General features: G+C 52.4%; 1 pseudogene; it reads right to left on the bottom strand.

Moving 5' to 3' along the window:
* Positions 1–11,496: 11,496 nt before the first annotated feature.
* LOC142589151 (U2 spliceosomal RNA) lies at positions 11,497–11,661 on the bottom strand (annotated as a pseudogene).
* Positions 11,662–18,669: the final 7,008 nt, after the last annotated feature.

Genomic DNA, 18,669 nt, shown 5'->3' with positions numbered 1-18,669 from the left:
AATCTCGCACAACAGTACCAACGCGTGATTGTTGACGCCGTCGTCGTCGGTGCTGTGGGTTCATGGGACTCTCACAATGGTACAATCATGCGACGTCTCTGTTCACGCTCCTACCTTCGCCTCTTCAAAAAATTGCAAGTGAGCGAAGCGATCACCGCGTCAAGGACGATCTATAATAAACACGTTGCTACCCGATAAGGAGCGCCTCGGCTGCGAACTCGCCTCCCAGTACTGGGCAGGTCCTATATACCCATGTTAAAATCGTGCCTACATTGACTGACTGTAGACTTAGACCTCGAGTCCTGGCCTTTTTTCCTCTCTTACTGTTGTTTTAAGATATGAATTTTTGGTTCCTTACCGGTTATCAACCTTATCAACGGTTCCTTATCAACCTTCTAGCAGGTTGATCTTAGCCAAAGGCCGAGGAGATTTTTTTATTATGCTAGTTACACATCACATCATAAATATGTGTTACAAAACCAAGGAAAAACGGATAAAAGGTGTATAATCTAAAACAGGCAAACAAATGACTAAAAAAACTAGTTAGTGGTGTTAGTAATAAAAGGCTAAAACTGTAAAGGTGTAAAACAGCAAAAATCGCTTCTCTAAAAACATAAGATCATCTAAGAGGTGCCGACATGGGCTCTAAAAATCTTTGTAGAGGAGCTGATGGTGTCGCTGATGCACAGGCGTTTGAATGTCCGCAGGTATGACCTACTGCATAGCCTGCGCATCACGCGATCATTCCCCTGATCCCAGGTGCCAAGGCAGCCGACGACCACCGCGTCCACCGTCACGCGTTGGAACCGCCGGAGGAGATGACGCTGTACAGGGGCGTACTTCTCCTCCTTAGCCTTCCGGGCGTCCTGGAACGCCTGCAGCCTGTTCTCGAAAGGGCAGCAGACGTCCAGGATAAGTGCCTCCTCTCCACGGGCCAGTACCAGGTCGGGGTTGAGTGATGTAGTGCCCACGACCTGGTTCTCTGCGATGACTGTGAACCTCCCCAAGGCAGCCTTTTTTATTCTGGCGACGATGGTGTTGTGACGCTCCGTCATGGCCCGACTCTGCCGCATGCAATGGCAGAGTACATGCGGCAGTGTCTCCTCCCCGTACCCGCAGCGCCTGCATCTTTTGTCGGCTGCGGGTGCCCAGAGTCTTGTGGCATTGAGGGGGAGGAGATTTAGTCGGGCTCGATGCACGAAGCGCCAGTCGATGAAGCGGGTGTAGCGGCCGGACCTCATGAAGTGTGAATTTGCCGGGTCGGCCGCCACACACACCATCGCCTTGCCCTGGTTTGGTTTGTCATGCAGAGCTCTGTCCCTTTCGGTGGAGAGGAGCGCCCGGATGGTCTTGACCAGCTTGTGGCGGTTCCTCGCTGACACGGAGGCCTCTCCGCAGTTGATGCGGGCTCCATGTTCCAACAGCTCCCAGGTGACGGAGAGGCGACGGGAGGCTTTCCGGGCCTCCGTCCACACAGACTGGACCTGTGTGGACGTTTGTCGGAAGTCGCCCTCCGTCTCGCCTGAGATGTAGGCCTCCATGTCCTCGGTGTTCGCGGGTCGTCTTAGCCGCCTTGACACGACGCCCTCTAGGTCCCCTGCTGCACGCTCCCGGACCTCCACGTCGGTCGACGTCAGTAGCTTGAAGGCTCCGTCCACCCGGCAGATGTCGCTGAGCGACGCCACAAGTGGGATCCCTGCACTGCCAGCCTGAGAGCTTCCGTACAAGTATTCATTGGAAGCTCTGGCTGGCACGTACAGGGTCTTCTTGATGAGCGGGCGGAGCTCCTCGTCCAGGCGTTGCCACTCTCCTTTGCTGGCAAGGCCCACCCGCATGGCAAAGTTCAAGGCTGGATACAAGAATGTCTTTATGGCATCCAGCCTTTGCCATGGGGCGAGCATGGAGGAGAGCAGCTTCCTGCCTAGGTGGATGGCCTCGTCGACCGTCGTCTCGTCCGGTAGCACCCTGAACCCCACTGGACGGCCCAGGAACTTGTGCCCCTCGAAGTCGCCACGCGCCGGAATCGGGTCGCCACCCACGGTGAAAGAGGTGGGCCGTGTACCCACGGGGTGGCGACCAGACAGGTGTAGAGACCGGCACTACACTTTGATCTTGGCCAAAAGGCCTAAAAGCCACTGCACTTTCATCTTAGCCAAAAAGGCGAAAAGCTACTACAGGTTGATCTTAGCCAACAGGCCGAGAAGCCACTACACTTTGATCTGAGCCAAAAGGCCGAGAAGCCACTACACTTTGATCTTAGCCAGAAGATCGAGAAGCCACTACACTTTGATCTTAGCCAAAAGGCCGAGAAGCCACAACACTTTGATCTTATCCAAAAGGCCGAGAAGCCACTACACTTTGATCTTAGCCAAAAGGCCGAGAAGCCACTACACATTGATCTTAGCCAAAAGGCCGAGAAGGCACTACACTTTGATCTTAGCCAAAAGGCCGAGAAGCCACTACACTTTGATCTTAGCCAGAAGATCGAGAAGCCACTACACTTTGATCTTAGCCAAAAGGCCGAGAAGCCACTACACTTAGATCTTAGCCAAAAGGCCGAGAAGCCACAACACTTTGATCTTAGCCAAAAGGCCGAGAAGCCACAACACCTTGATCTTAGCCAATAGGCCGAGAAGTCACTACACTTTCATCTTAGCCAAAAGGCCGAGAAGCCACTACACTTTGATCTTAGCCAAAAGGCCGAGAAGCCACAACACTTTGATCTTAGCCAAAAGGCCGAGAAGCCACTACACCTTGATCTTAGCCAAAAGGCCGAGAAGCCACTACACATTGATCTTAGCCAAAAGGCCGAGAAGCCACAACACTTTGATCTTAGCCAAAAGGCCGAGAAGCCACTACACTTTGATCTTAGCCAAAAGGCCGAGAAGCCACTACACATTGATCTTAGCCAAGAGGCCGAGAAGCCACTACACTTTGATCTTAGCCAAAAGGCCGAGAAGCCACAACATTTTGATCTTAGCCAAAAGGCCGAGAAGCCACTACACTTTGATCTTAGCCAAAAGGCCGAGAAGCCACAACACTTTGATCTTAGCCAAAAGGCCGAGAAGCCACTACACTTTGATCTTAGCCAAAAGGCCGAGAAGCCACAACACTTTGATCTTAGCCAAAAGGCCGAGAAGCCACTACACATTGATCTTAGCCAAGAGGCCGAGAAGCCACTACACTTTGATCTTAGCCAAAAGGCCGAGAAGCCACAACACTTTGATCTTAGCCAAAAGGCTGAGAAGCCGCTACACTTTGATCTTAGCCAAAAGGCCGAGAAGCCACAACACTTTGATCTTAGCCAAAAGGCCGAGAAGCCACTACACTTTGATCTTAGCCAAAAGGCCGAGAAGCCACTACACATTGATCTTAGCCAAAAGGCCGAGAAATTCTCGTAGCGCAGCAGCCGCCGAACCGGTTCGAGACCAAAAGGCGAAAATCAAATTGTAGTGAAGTATATAACAGTCGCATAAACTTTCATTTCGAGCAAATTCGATTTAGACCAGATACGGTGTAGCATAACGGAAGCGACGGTGTGCAGTTATTCCCCGGGTCCGCCGTTTCCGGTCGCCGTGGCGGCTGCTAGCGGCTGCCACTAGGTGCGCCACGACCACTCGCAGCGCCTGTCGCGAGAGCGGCGAAAAGGATGGAATGATGGCGGCGTGGGCTTGTCGAGGCCGCCGTAAATTGCGCATGCCGTCGGGATTTCTGCGCGAGATGGCGAGACCGTTGCACCCAAGAAAAACTGTTCCACGGAGTACTCGATGTTCGTGTTCGCTTCTGCAACATTAAGGGAGGAGCCGACGGGTTGCCGATGAAACCTGTGACACACTTTATCTTAACTTTTTCACAAAAGGGAGTGGCCACGGAACATCCTGTTTAAATCCTTCGTCCTTTGGTTTAACGCTCACGATATACTCCCTTTCGCTGTTCACAAACGTAAACCCTCGACGGCTCCCGGTTTTGTTCGCTGACGTAGCCCGCTAAATTGAAGCGAGCAAGACGGGCGTTCGCGTCGAAATTTCGAGTTGCAGGAGCGCGTTAAAATGTGAGCCCGCATATTTGCAGCGCTGTTCCTCTGTACATCTTGAAACAATGTGCGTTCTATATTGGTGTACATTGCTCTGATCAGATGAATAGAACTTGGGGGAAAACCGAAAGTGTCTAATGTGCCAAATATATTGTCACAAGCTGTGATGAACCACGCCTGCCGCGCAGACAACCAGATGAAAGAAAGAAGAGAACGACGTTAGCCAAGCTGCCGCGAGACCGCTCTTGAACAACCGCGCCTACCAACCAGATTCATCTGGTTCTGCATTAAACACCTCTTGTGTAACATTTGGTGGAGCTGTGCGGGTTAACTCCCACGACCTACAACGGAGCCACCAGCACAAGTGCTACGCCGAAGTCGTCGCCTCGCCGGACTATCGCCGTCGCGTTCAATCATGGCCACAGAGCAAAATACCCTCACCAGCAGTGCCTCGGCGAGCCCAGTCCCTATCCAGCACTACCGAGAGCCGCGCACGTTCTCGGCGAAGGCAGAGGAAGAGGTGGATGAGTGGCTAACCCATTACGAAAGGGTAAGCCATTACAATAACTGGAACGCTGCCAGTCAGCTTAGGAACGTTGTTTTCTTCTTGGCCGGCACGGCATTGGTATGACAACCACGCGGACATGCTAACTACATGGACACGCTTCGTTGAGGAGATCAAAAAGTGTTTCGGTGACTCGGACGCAAAGAGGAAACGTGCGGAACTCACATTAGCCCAGAGAGCTCAGGTACCCGGCGAGACTTGCACTACCTATATCGAAGAAATTTTGAAGCTGTGACGAACCGTCAACCCTCAAATGACAGAGGAAGATAAAGTGGGGCACGTGGTAAAAGGAATAGCGGAAGACGCGTACAACTTCCTCATTGGTAAAGAGAACTTGAACACTGTATCAGAACTGATACGGCACTGCCGTACGTTCGAGGTGCTGAAGACTCGCCGAATTACACCAAAGTTTGGACGGCTGGCCAATGTAACGACTGTAGCAAGTGTTGACACGAGTCCTCCGCTCCCAGACCTTTCGTCCGCCATCCGCCAGATAGTCCGCGAGGAGCTCCAGCGACATGACGAACAGGCACGTTATGCGGCGCAACTTTGCAGCTCCTCCGTTTTCCGAGACACTCTTTGGGAACCCCCTTCGGCTACTTGGAACCACTCGGTGAACGTCGCGGATCTTAACGGCTCCAGAGACGAACCGCATTACATTACGACCGAACCACCACGCAATGATTCACCCACGCAACTTTCGTCCACGAAGACTCGCCGCTACCTACGACTTTCAAGGGGAAGAGCCTCGTTACCCTCAACCGATGTCTTCGGCAGAATACTTCAATCCGCATTCTGAAATTCACCTTTCGCCAGTGTGTTACTGCTGTGGCATGCCTGGCCGTATAGCTAGGTACTGTAGCCGACGCCGAGCATCAAACTACAGACCGTCAGCGCCGACTATGCGGTCTAGCGGTCGTACACTGCGCACTCAGTAGCCAGGAGACTCCACTTCAGGAAGCCACTTTCGACAGGACCGATGCACCGCCCAGGAGACCTACTATGGAGAAGAAAGAACCCGGAACCGCTACCGCTCCCCTGCCTCCTACCGTACTCTGACGCCACCACCAGCCTTCCGAGCCTCCCGATCACCATCCCCTCGGCCGCGATTCACGTCACCATCGCCTCGGCGCCGTTTCGTGTCACCCCCGCCGGGAAACTAGCCAGCGCGGCCGATGGAGGTGAGGTCGCTGGAAAATGTGTGCTGCCGACTGAACTGCCTCCAACTATTTTCATGCTAAAGAAGAAGGTTCATGCACTGATTGATGGGGTCTCTACAATGGCTTAAGTTGACACGGGAGCAACTGTCTCGGTCATGAGTGTGGGGTTTAAAGGCCTTCTGGGACGCAAGGTTATGTTTCGTTGGGACCAGTGCACAAGTTTCCGTGGAGTCAGTGGTGAATCATTATACCCGGTTGGTGTGTGTAACGTGGATGTGTCTTTGGGTGGGAAAGTTTTTAATGCAGCGTTTACTGTTCTTCCTCGCTCCTCGCATGACGCGATTCTGGGGATTGACTTTTTGCCATTGTGTGGTGCGAATGTTGACTGCCGGACGGGAGAACTCAGTGTTGACACCAGTGTTTCATCTGTGCTCTTTGAAGGTGAAGCTTGCCCGGAGAGTGTGCTGTGCGTGTCTGAGGATACAGTTGTGCCCGCCTTATCCGCGATGCGTGTTGCCGTCGCCTGTTCATCTCCGACTCCTATCTCGTTGGATGCTGCAGTGGAACCTGTACATCGGAACTGCCTCAAGAAAAACATGTTAGTTCCGCACTGCGTGGTCTCAGTGACCAATGGATGCGCGGCGCTGTGGGCGCTAAACTGTCCACTGAAGCGGCAGTGGGCCAAAGATTGCCACGTTTCAGGAAGACTCGCCCGTATCGGTGGCAGTACTTACAGAGCTCCCCGATGGAGGAGCAACCAGTGTCTCGAGCCCCGGGAGCTCGAAGATACTTTCCATGATTGATAAGTCACTCAGCGATCACGAGCGTCGAGTTTTGATGGCCCTGCTTACGAAACATACCTCGGTATTCGACTTTGCGCAGCACGATGGCCCGCCATCAATTCCTGCGTCCAGAACTCGTCACCGCATCAACACAGGAGCCGCCCAGCCAATCCGACAAAAACCCTATCGTGTATCCCCGTCAGAATGCAGCATAATCAGCGATCAGGTCCAAGAAATGCTATGCAAAGGCGTCATTCGAGAATCATCTAGTCCTTGGGCAGCCCCCGTGATATTGGTGAAGAAGAAAGACGGTACGTGGCGGTTCTGTGTTGATTACCGTCGCCTAAACACCGTTACTAAGAAAGATGTATATCCGCTCCCACGAATTGACGACGCCATCGACTGTCTTTTTGCGGCATCTCACTTTTCCTCAATCGATTTACGGTCAGGTTAGTGGCAAATTCCTATACACAAGGACGACAGAGAAAAGACAGCATTTGTAACACCCGACGGACTATTCGAGTTTAACGTGATGCCTTTCGGGTTGTGTAACGCGCCCGCAACGTTCGAAAGGTTCATGGACACGATATTACGCGGCTTAAAATGGGAAGTTTGCATGTGCTACTTAGGCGACGTTGTGATCTTCGGGCGAACGTTTAGTGAGCACAACAAACGTTGGGATTTGGTCTTGAACTGCTTGGAGAAAGCGGGTCTTGTGCTCAATTAAAGAAATGCCGTTTTGAGGAACGACAAACTCTTGTGCTAGGCCATCTGGTCGCTAAAGAAGGCATCCGACCAGATCCACAAAAGACTGCGGCCGTAGAAGCATTTAGAGTGCCCAACTCTATCAAGCAGTTAAGAAGTTTCTTGGGCTTGTGCTCCTATTTTCGCCGATTCATTCCCCGGTTTGCTGACATGGCTCATCCCCTTACACGCCTTCTCCAAAAAGGCGTTCCCTTTGAGTGGACTGCAGATTGCAACTCATCGTTTCGCCAGCTCAAGTTCCTGTTGACATCCCAACCAATTCTTCGCCACTTTGATCCTTCGTCACCAACTGAGATTCACACCGATACCAGCGGCGTAGGCATCGGTGCTGTGCTAGTTCGGCGTGTTGGCGACAGTGAGCACGTGATCTCTTACGCTAGCCGCTCCTTGAGCCGCACCGAGCGCAACTACACAGTCACCGAACAGGAGTGTCTGGCGGTCATCTTCGCCGTGCAACGGTTTCGTTCGTATCTCTATGGGCACCCCTTCACTGTGATAAGAGATGATCATTCGCTATGCTGGCTTGTGAATCTGCGGGATCCCTCAGGACGACTAGCGCGCTGGGCCCTCCGTCTACAGGAATACGATTTCGTTATTTGCTACAAAAGTGGCCGGCGACATGCTGACGCTGATTGTCTCTCTCGGATGCCACTTTAAAACAACTGAATGTGATGCGGACAATTTTGATGAATACATCGCTTATGTGTCCCCGGAATTTCCGGATATGGGTACCGTCATATCCGAGCAGCACAAGGACGAGAGCTTACAACCGCTCTTCGCGGCAGCACAGGAGTCACCTGCAGGCAGTCGCTTTCGCCTACGTGATGGTGGCGCGCTGTATAAGAACAGCTACTCGACCACCGGTGCACGCTAGCTTTTAGTTGTCCCTAAGAACCTTCGCCACCAAGTATTACACGCCATGCACGATGACCCAACTTCCGGTCATCTTGGTTCCACACGTACACTCTACCGGGCTCAAGAACGTTCTTACTGGTATAAGATGCGGAAAGATATCGAACGGTACGTCGCCAGCTGCTCTCAATGCCAGAGCTACAAGCGTCCGCCACAAGCGCCACATGGCCTGCTTCAACCAGTTCCCCCTTCTAGCGTCCCCTTTGAGCAAGTTGGTATAGATCTTCTGGGCCCTTTCCCGCGATCCTCCAAGGGTAATCGTTGGGTTATTGTTTGCGTAGATCACCTTACCCGCTATTGTGATACCGCCGCATTGCCATCGGCCACAGCTACAGAAGTTTCTATCTTCTTGCTGGCTAACGTTATACTCCGACATGGACCTCCTCGCATAGTAATCAGCGATCGTGGGCGACAGTTTACCGCGGACGTGGTTGACGAAACCCTTCGTCTGTGTTCATGTAGCTTCCGCCATTCTACGCCCTACCATCCACAAACTAATGGTCTGGTCGTGCGCACAAACAGAACGCTTGCCAACATGCTGTCCCTGTACGTCGATTCAGCACACAAGAATTGGGACAGTATCTTGCCTTTCATTACCTATGCCTTCAATACTGCGAGACACGAGACCACTGGTTACTCACCATTTTTCCTTCTGTATGCTCGTCCGCCGCGCTACACCCTCGACACCATATTTCCCTACTTCGCTCATGACAACGAATCAATTGATGAGATCCTATGTCGAGCAGAAGCGCGACGCCTCGCTAGGCTACGCACCCTAGCATCGCAGGACCGGTCCAAGATACGCTATGACGGGCGTCACCGCCACGTTTACTTCGATCCTGGTGACCTTGTGTGGCTCTGGACGCCGTTGCGGAAGCGTGGCTTGTGCCAGAAGTTTCTCGCCCACTACGTCGGCCCTTACGTTATTCTGGAGCGCCTCAGCGAAGTAAACTACTGCATTGCGCGTCTCACGAGCAATGGACGACGCTCGGCCAAGGCTGAAGTGACACACGTCGCGCGTCTGAGGCGTTACAACCCATGAGATGACTGACTCGCCCGGCGGGCATCGTCTGCCAGCGGGGAAATGCCACAAGCTGTCAGGAACCACGCCTGCCGCGCAGACAACCAGATGAAAGAAAGAAGAGAACGACGTTAGCCAAGCTGCCGAGAGACCGCTCTTGAACAACCGCGCCTATCAACCAGATTCATCTGGTTCTGCATTAAACACCTCGCGTGTAACAATATATTAGTGTTCTATGTAGTCGAATGCTTTTTCCTGGTCCAGAGAGACCAACAGACCTTGACTACGGCGACCGATCGTGTACTGTATTATGTCACGTGTGACGCACGACTGAGTATGTATTTCGCGGCACGGTACCAAGCACGCCTGGTGCCACGCGATAAGCGACGGGAGGATATTGCTAAGTCGGCGAACAATTACACAGGCTTAGATTTTATAATCAACGTTCACCAGAGTGATGGGAAGCCAATCGCCGGGGTGCGCTGACGTGGGTTATTTCTTGGAAATAAGTGTAATACAGCCTTTACCGAAGGAAAGCGGCAAGGTGCCATCGTCAAAGCACCGCCCTAGTACTGGCGTTAGCAAGGGTCCAGTGCCATCTCAGAGCTCCGCACAGAACTCCACAGGATGACCGTCCGGGCCTGGGGCCGACCTACTGTTCATTGTATCCAGCGTTCCCTCGATCTCGTCGCTGGATGCTGGACCAAGGAGCGCTTCGCACGATTTGCTGGCAAGGCATGGCAGTGCGCCAGGTGATGAGCGGGCGTTTGGGCAGCGTCGATAGAAAGAGTCCTTTGTGCCACGGTTCTGAAATACGCGACAAAGTCATAAAAATCGCGGGCGGAACCGACATCAGGCGAGGCGTCCGAGTCCAAGGAGTGAGCCGGTAATCCCGCCCGACGAATAAATGCACGGCGTGCGTATCTGAGAACTTCGGGATGCGCGCTCGGCGCACGCCTACGGCGCCAAGCGGCAGCCGACAGCGAGCGAGGAAGCGCGCACTAGCCGCTGGTAGCGCTCGACGAGCTCGTCCTTCCACGCGCACATAACGGCCGTCGGATGCGGGCCGCGCTGAGCGATGCGCAACTTCGTCACCAACGCCGTCATTTCCCCGGAGACGCTCGCCCCGACGCACTGCAGTGCTGACGCCACTGCTCTTTTAACATATCCCAGTCATCTGGGTCGGCTCCGACATGCGACGCCCTAACAGCCCGCAGTAATCCAGCTTTGGAGTCAAGGTCATGCAGGACGCCATGGGCCTCGAGCTGACGGAGACCCTGAAGGCAGCTCCAATACTAGCTCGAAGGAGCGATGGTCGCTTACATATACTGGCGAAGGAGGGAGTGGGCGCACGTCGGCGACATGGACGTAGCCGGTAAGACGCCGCGGTACGTAGGCTCTGTCTAGTCTACTCGACGATGCTCCGCGACGCCACGTCCAAACGTACGTACTACCGTGAAGCAGTTCATACACGTCAAGGAGCGCAAACTGCTGCACCGGTCAGGCGACTTAGCTCCCTAGCGTTGCCGTTTCGCCTGCCCCTGCCAAGGCCCTGGACATCTGCATCCTAATCAAGCACACACTTGAAGTCGCCCAAAAGAATTACCAGATGCGAATGTAGGAAATATACATCCATTTTATTTGAAGAAGGTGTTAGAATTTGCAGATTGCGCCGGGCCATGGACACAGAAATCGAATGCGTACAGAGTGAAATGTGCAGTCGAACGCCAGCACGCGTCCGAGCGCGTCGAACGCTACGTAATTGTCGCGCAACATATTTCAGTTAAAAACAAGCACTCCAACACCGCTCGAACGAGTGGTGGAGTACGAAAAGAAGCAATGAATATTAAAAGGGGGTCTAAACTTCAAGACATCGCTTAATATAAAAAAAAAAGTTCGTCTCTTGCAGTATGACGACGTCGTAAGCCGACGAAAGCCTGCTTTTGGACGTTACGAAAGGCCTACATATTAATGGTGATCGCTCTAAGCTTTGAAATCCATAGTGCTATAATATCCGAGAAGGCACCTTTAACTGCTCAAGGTTTTTCTGTAACGTATTCAAATACGGCCTGCCCCTTCTGAAATCGAAGGTAGCTTTCCCGCATAGCTTGGATGTCTAGTGGCTGAGCTTTTTCAAAATTACCGAGGGGCACATGAGATCTCGATTTACAGCGTGTCACTAATGTGACACCTTACGAGGTGCATAATGTACTGTTATTCTGATTTTAGATTGAATAAGGTTTTCCCACCCCCGTGGGGGTGAGTGGGCCGATCCCGGAGGCAGTGCAATACCGGGCCAACCCGTGGCGGAGGTGAAGCAAGCTTCAAGCACTCCGCCCCATTCCAAAAATAAGTTTAATATCTTGGGTCCAAATAGGACCCGTATCAAATATTAAGCTGATAAGAACAGATTGACAAGGAAATTTATTCACCGGTAGGCACACTTACAGCTGTGGCAGGAACGAAAAGTACAATATGAGGTACATCACATGTAATACATCATACTTGTTGTAAACAAAAAAGATTAACAAATGAAATAATAAATGGTGTCTTCTTGACACTGGCTTTGTCACACACAACAACAACAACCACAACAAAACTCATTACCGCATCCACGCAAAAGCATTGTTGTCGGCCTCGAATTTATGAAAGGTACTCGGGGCACATACAGACACAGTCTGAACTCGGGCAACCGAATTGAGCATTATTCTGGCTGTAGAAAGACTTTGCCTCGGGAGACGGTTATGTACCGCGTAGACCAGCGGCGAAGAAACTCGACTTCACCGAGTTTGAACAACTGTTCTTCAAGATGACCCCATATTAACACCCGTAGTTTCCGCATTCTGGGGTACATTGCTCTATTTATCTGTCGAGATCGTTCTGCGATGTTACGGAAGCACCACAAAATGTAGCTAGCGCTGTAGTAGACGAGACTCGCAAACCGATCTCGGCGCTGTGGTGGCCGCACGATGGATATTCCGAAGATTCTTGCAACTAGCTTCCAGAAGGTGCGTGCTACAACGCAGTCCTTTACTACATGCGCGTTGGTCTCTGTTTGTGCGCAATATATGCATTTATCATTCGCTACAATATGCCAGCGTTCAAGCCTGTCTTTTGTAGGTAGAATGCCCCACTGATATTGCCAATGAAAGTCCTTCACTTGAGAGGGCAAATCAGGTGAAAGCACAGCTGTCCATGTTTGTGTAGTAGCTGTCCGTGGAGGTACAGCTGTCTCACACAACATTTCACAAAGCCTGGAAACTGGTGTCGCACGCCACTTTGTAATTCTTAGTTGTACAAGCTGGCTTTGCAAGCGCGCAGCCGCCGCATACTGCGGCGCTGGCGTTACTGCCGTCGGAAGCAAGTTGCCTGTACTCTGCGGCATAAGCGTTCGACGGTAATGGCCCAGCCAATAAAGGAGCAGTGGCCTACCAGGGTACTCATCATCATCGAGTAGATCACATGAACACTTAGTGCGCAACAGCCTACCGAATGTAACTATGCACGGCAAGCTCCATCCTCCGCTGGATTTTGGCAGACGCAAAAATTGTTGCGCTACGTATTGCGACTTGTTTAGCCAGAACCATGAGAAAATAAGTGAGTTTACTACTCGAACTGTTGGTGACGGCGGGAGAGCTACCCTTGCAGCAAACCATAGTTTACTGCACAATACGTTCTTAATGAAGAAAGCCCTTTCTGCCAGCGGCAGTGGCGACGCAGGCACTGCTTCTGACTGTTCTTTAATGGAGCTGACAATTTCTCGCCACGTGTGAGGTGAAACACCACTTGTACAAAATTTGATACCTAGTATTTGCATACGCTCGGTCTGTTTAATGACCCCTGGTAGCGTTATTTCGCCGCGACCTAAATTTAATGCTTCACATTTTCTCATATTTATTTTGCCCCCTGACATTGAAGCATATTGATTATAAATACGAAGTACCTCTACAAGACTGTCCCGATCCCGTAAAAAGAAAGTGATGTCATCCGCATACGCCGATACTTTTATGCACCCGGATCCCGGCATAGGGAGACCTCTTATGAGCGGGCTCTCGCTAAACCGCCTCAACAACGGGTCAATCGCAAGCACAAACAATATGGGTGACAAAGGACAACCCTGCCGCACTCCCCTTGTCACATCAAATCTAGGTATTAAAATGCTGTTAAGCAGTAGCTCAGCTGTTGTTCGCGAATACAACATCCGCAGGATGTCTACAAACTCTTCAGGGAAGTTATAGCATCGCAAAACCGCAAATAAGTACTGGTGTTCGAAGCGGTCGAACGCTTTGGCTTGGTCCAAGCTTACTAATACTCCTGAAGCTTCACGCGCTGTTGTGTATTGTATGATATCACGTGTTGAGAGACGAAAATATACTCCGACCCGGCACGGAACATGTTTGATGTACACTGACTATTTCCGGCAATAATATCTTCATGCGATTTACAAGAAGGGTTGTCAATATTTTATAGTCTGTGTTGAGCAGCGTTATAGGCCTCCAGGATGAGGGTTCTGCAAGGTTGGAGTCTGGCTTTGGCAAGAGCATTACGCGACCCCGATTAAACGATTTAGGAATACCTTCCCGTGCAAGAATGCCGTTAAGGAGCGACACTAAGGCAGTGCCAACTTCCTCCCAGCAAGATCGGTAAAATTCGACTGGTAAGCCATCTGGACCGGGTGTTGATCCGCTGTTCATAGATCGTATAACATCGAAAACTTCTTGCAGATTTGTTGGAGACAATAAATTCTGGCCTTCTGTATCTTCCACTTGAGGTAGGTTAGCGCAAAAGTCAAAAATCTCTTCACTCAATAGCTCTGCATTATAAATCTTTTCCGATGAAAATGCGTCTGAGAACCAGTTCCAAAAAATTCTTTCGATATCTCGCCTCGCACCACTCTCTGTGCCATCTTCTATAATAACTCTTTCAATGAAAGAGCTGCCATTCTGCCTCCTGCTGGACGCACGAGCCAGCCGCAGTACCTCAGGGTCGGAAATTGGCCTGTTGGTCATCCACGCCTTTGCAGAGGTGCGAGAGTACCAGCTCATAAGTCTATGGTAGCGTTCACGCTGAAGATCTAGGTATTCGCGGATTAACTGTGTTTGGGAGGTACCGTCTCGTACTATTCTTATCCTTCTCAGGCACTCACAAAGCTGCTCGGTCTCTTTTCTTTTTCTTTTCCTGCTAGCTGCTATGCATACTGACCTCCACCTTTCCTTTAAAGTATCCCACGCTTCGATATTGCACTCATAATCGCAAACTGCTGTGGCTACTGACGCTTTTAGTTCGGTTAGAGTCGCCTGGTCACGCAAAGAAGCAATGTCTAGTCTCCACATGTCAGTGCGTTCACCTGGCCTTCCCTCGAGGTTCAATATGACAGCGAAAGGGCGATGATCTGAAATGTGCCCGGCGTCCGCGGGGAGATCGAGGATGCTGCACTGGACAATTTGCGTCGTTAATTCAGGGGGGAAATACATTCGATCTAGACGACATTGTGATTGCCTTTGCTGCCATGTGGCGCCAAAGCTTCCGCCATGCATATGGACCCAGGCATCCGATAAATTGTAGTCTTTCACTATACGAGATAATTCAGTTGCGTGCGCATTGGAAGCGTATTGTCGTGGCCCTCGTGTGTCACGCATGGGGTCGAGCACACAGTTAAAATCGCCAACGATAAAGAACGGGTGGTTGTCTAACAAAAAAGGGGAGAGTCTCGCAAAGAAGTCATTGCGGTCTGACCATACGGCGGGTCCATAGACATTCGATGCCCGAACTTTCCTCTCACCCCAGAAAAAATCAAAAGCTATTACACGACCTTCCAAGTCAAAAAGGCGGTGACTTCCATGTAGAAGCACCCTACGAAAAACCACCACTCCTACACCGCGACATCTCCCGGGGCTATATGAAAAATAAGCTTTAACAGAAAATTCATCGCAAGATCTTTTAACTTCCTGCTTGTTTCTCAAGTTACACTCCTGAAGAAACAGGAGGTCGATTTTTTTCTCGCGAGCGAAATGGATTACTTCCCTCTGCTTATCTATGCTACGAAATCCTTGTGCGTTAAGTGTCATTATGTGCAAATACATGGTGAGTTGGTTGCGTACAGAAATAGACTAAGACAAATGGCTTACCACAAGCTAGATGCGAACTGAATCGGCGTCGTACATCAGTGCAACAGCCAGAACACGGCAAAGTCAGCAATGACTTAGGAGTATCACAGCGGCGAAAGCGAAACGGGCACTGTTCACGTTCTTCACACAAGTTAGCCGGAAGCAAGCTGATTACTAAAATACCGAGGTTGCAGACGCTCGCACAGGGACGGAAACGCGATGTCTGCGCCAAACACCGTTCCGTCAACGCTGCCTGAGCTTCGTAGCGGGGAGTAAAGGAAAAGCAGCCCTTACGGGCAGCAGATGCAGTGTAAGGCGCCATTGTTAGTACGTCTCCGAATCGGAGACAACGTCCATGGTAGTGGTGTCTCGTGGCATTTTCTTGCATTTCTTGGAGGGTGTCGCCATTGGTTCTGATGACGTAGAGCTCTCTGAAGAGAGCACTCTCTTGGCTTCTTCAGACACTATTTGCGAGCGCGTGCGTCTCTCATTCACCGCTGTACTAGTACCACTCGCAAGCGCGGTCGTTGTCTTGCCAATCGGTGTGATCCTCGACGGACCGGCCGAGACTTCGGGGAGGCCGCGATGGCGTCCAGCCGCGTTCCCGCTAGCGTTCGGTGTTGGAGCACATGCAAGGAGCTGTTCCCGCTGTGATAGCGTAGACTGGGCGTCTAACGTAGGCTCTTCATCGTCTTCCGTGGCAGACGACGCCATTGTGGCAGGTGGCGTCTCGTTGCTCTCTTCGTCAGTAGAGGGAGAAGACGCAGCGTCGCTGGCGTCGGGGGACGCTGGCGTCGACGCCTCTGGGGCACGTTCTTTTCCTGGTTGATCTGTGGCTTGCGTCTGTGCTGCCTCTTCAGAAGTATTCTCGCCCAGTCCTGGCTGGGCGGGCGTCACTGGTGTCACTGCAGCAGCATACGAACGTGGCAACACACAGTCAACAGTGGCGTGCTCGCCATTACAACGTCTGCATGGCGCGTTGCACGTTGCAGTCGCATGGCCGAAAATGGCACATCGGGCTCATCGAGCTGATGTGCAGGTGGCCCCAAAATGACCTTCTGCTCCGCACTTGGAGCACACTCTCTTCATTCCTTTGTATTCCAGCATTACCCGAAAGCCAGTCACCATGATGAAATTCGGTGGAGGTTTTACCATGTCGAGCTTGACCAGTCGGCTGCCATTGCTGCGCTGAGCGATGCGCAACTTCGTCACCAACGCCCTCATTTCCCCGGAGACGCTCGCCCCGACGCACTGCAGTGATGACGCCACTGCTCTTTTAACATATCCTAGTCATCTGGGTCGGCTCCGACATGCGACGCCCTAACAGCCCGCAGTAATCCAGCTTTGGAGTCAAGGTCATGCAGGACGCGGCAGTCGAGACGCCATCGGCCTCGAGCTGACGGAGACCCTGAAGGCAGCTCCAATACTAGCTCGAAGGAGCGATGGTCGCTTACATATACTGGCGAAGGAGGGAGTGGGCGCACGTCGGCGACATGGACGTAGCCGGTAAGACGCCGCGGTACGTAGGCTCTGTCTAGTCTACTCGACGATGCTCCGCGACGCCACGTCCAAGCGTACGTACTACCGTGAAGCAGTTCATACACGTCAAGGAGCGCAAACTGCTGCACCGGTCAGGCGACTTAGCTCCCTAGCGTTGCCGTTTCGCCTGCCCCTGCCAAGGCCCTGGACATCTGCGTCCTAATCAAGCACACACTTGAAGTCGCCCAAAAGAATTACCAGATGCGAATGTAGGAAATATACATCCATTTTATTTGAAGAAGGTATTAGAATTTGCAGATTGCGCCGGGCCATGGATACAGAAATCGAATGCGTGCAGAGTGAAATGTGCAGTCGAACGCCAGCACGCGTCCGAGCGCGTCGAAGGTTACGTGATGGTCGCGCAACAGATTAAGGTTAAGAACAAGCACTCCAACGCCGCTCGAACGCGTGGTGGCGTACGAGAAGAAGCAGTCAATATTGTAAGCGCGCTTGAACATCAAGACATCACTTAATTTAAAGAAATTTGTTTCTTGCAGGAAGAGGAGGTCGCAAGCCGACGAACGGGCAAAAGCGACCACCTCTGCCTGCTTTTGAACGTTACGGAACCCATGCACATTAAAAGTCATCACTCTGAGTAGAAGATCCATATTGGTAGATAAAGGGTGGGGTACCTTCAACTGTCGGGGGCGAGTTCAATTGCGCCGAAATCGGCGCAGAGAGTCTCATTTCTTCCGCGCTGGCGACCCGGCAGAAGCGCGAGGCTTCCGGGGTCGAGAGGAAGCCCTCAATGGGCTCCTGTCACGCGACGGAATGTCCGAGTCGGTGGTTGAGCCGCGGTGCCTTTTCGTGCCAGTGGTGGGGAGGGAGGGTGGCACGAAAATGTCCGGGCTGCTGCCGCTCACGTCACTAGCAGTACAGTCGTCTTCAATTCTTGTAGACGACGACGCACTCGAGGAACTGGTAGATGCGTCGCCCAGGGACGCCGCGTCGTCATCCTCGCCAGGCGTCTCATCGATCACAAGGCTGCACGCCGCCGAGTCTACAGACAGACAAGGCGACAAAACAGCCTCTGGAGCGTTATCCTCTGTGGGCGCTCGCGATGTTAGGGGTTCGACGCGGTGTTCTCCGGCTATCTCCTGGGTGCACAGAGGTATGACCGGTTCCGGAACGCTCTCGCAGTTCTCCGGTTCGGGGCTCGCGGGGGACGTTGTCGGCGTTTCAGCTGGTGCCGCTTGTAGCGCATCTTCCTGGGCGGGAGTCAACGCGGCTGGCGAATCGGTCGGTGGATCAGGTACGTGAGTACTCGACTGGGGCGGCGGGAAGTTCTTCGACGCCGCCTCCGAGTAGGTTCGCCGCAGGGAGCAGGCGACTGTTGCATGTGGATCCCCGCAGCGGCGACACGGTAAAATGCAGCCCTTACCGATGTGGCCATAGATACCGCACCTTGCGCAGAAGGGCGCCGTGCACTGCACGCGGAAATGGCCCGAAGACCCACAACGCCGACAGACGCGCTGCATACCTTTGTAGTCGCAGGTCACGCGGTGGCCTGCCACTTTCAGGTAATTGGGGACTGGTGAGCCGGGCTTCATCTCGATACGAACGTAGCGCGTTCCAGTGGTGACAGTGGGACGCGAGCCCATCACACCTCGGTTGATGTGCAGTACTTTGCCGAACGGCGACAGCGCTTGAGCCAGCGTTTCGCTGGAAACGCGGCACGGTAGAAACATGACGGTCACTTGCGTGACTTGCGGGCTCAGGGGAACGATGGAGACGCGTTCATCCCCGATGGCGAGGCTGGCAGCGTCGACGATTTTAGCCATGGCG

Source organism: Dermacentor variabilis, chromosome 7 (assembly GCF_050947875.1).
Source record: "Dermacentor variabilis isolate Ectoservices chromosome 7, ASM5094787v1, whole genome shotgun sequence".
Taxonomy (NCBI): domain Eukaryota; kingdom Metazoa; phylum Arthropoda; class Arachnida; order Ixodida; family Ixodidae; genus Dermacentor; species Dermacentor variabilis.
Note: the sequence above shows the minus strand (reverse complement) of the source record. Positions and strands in the feature narration are given on the sequence as shown.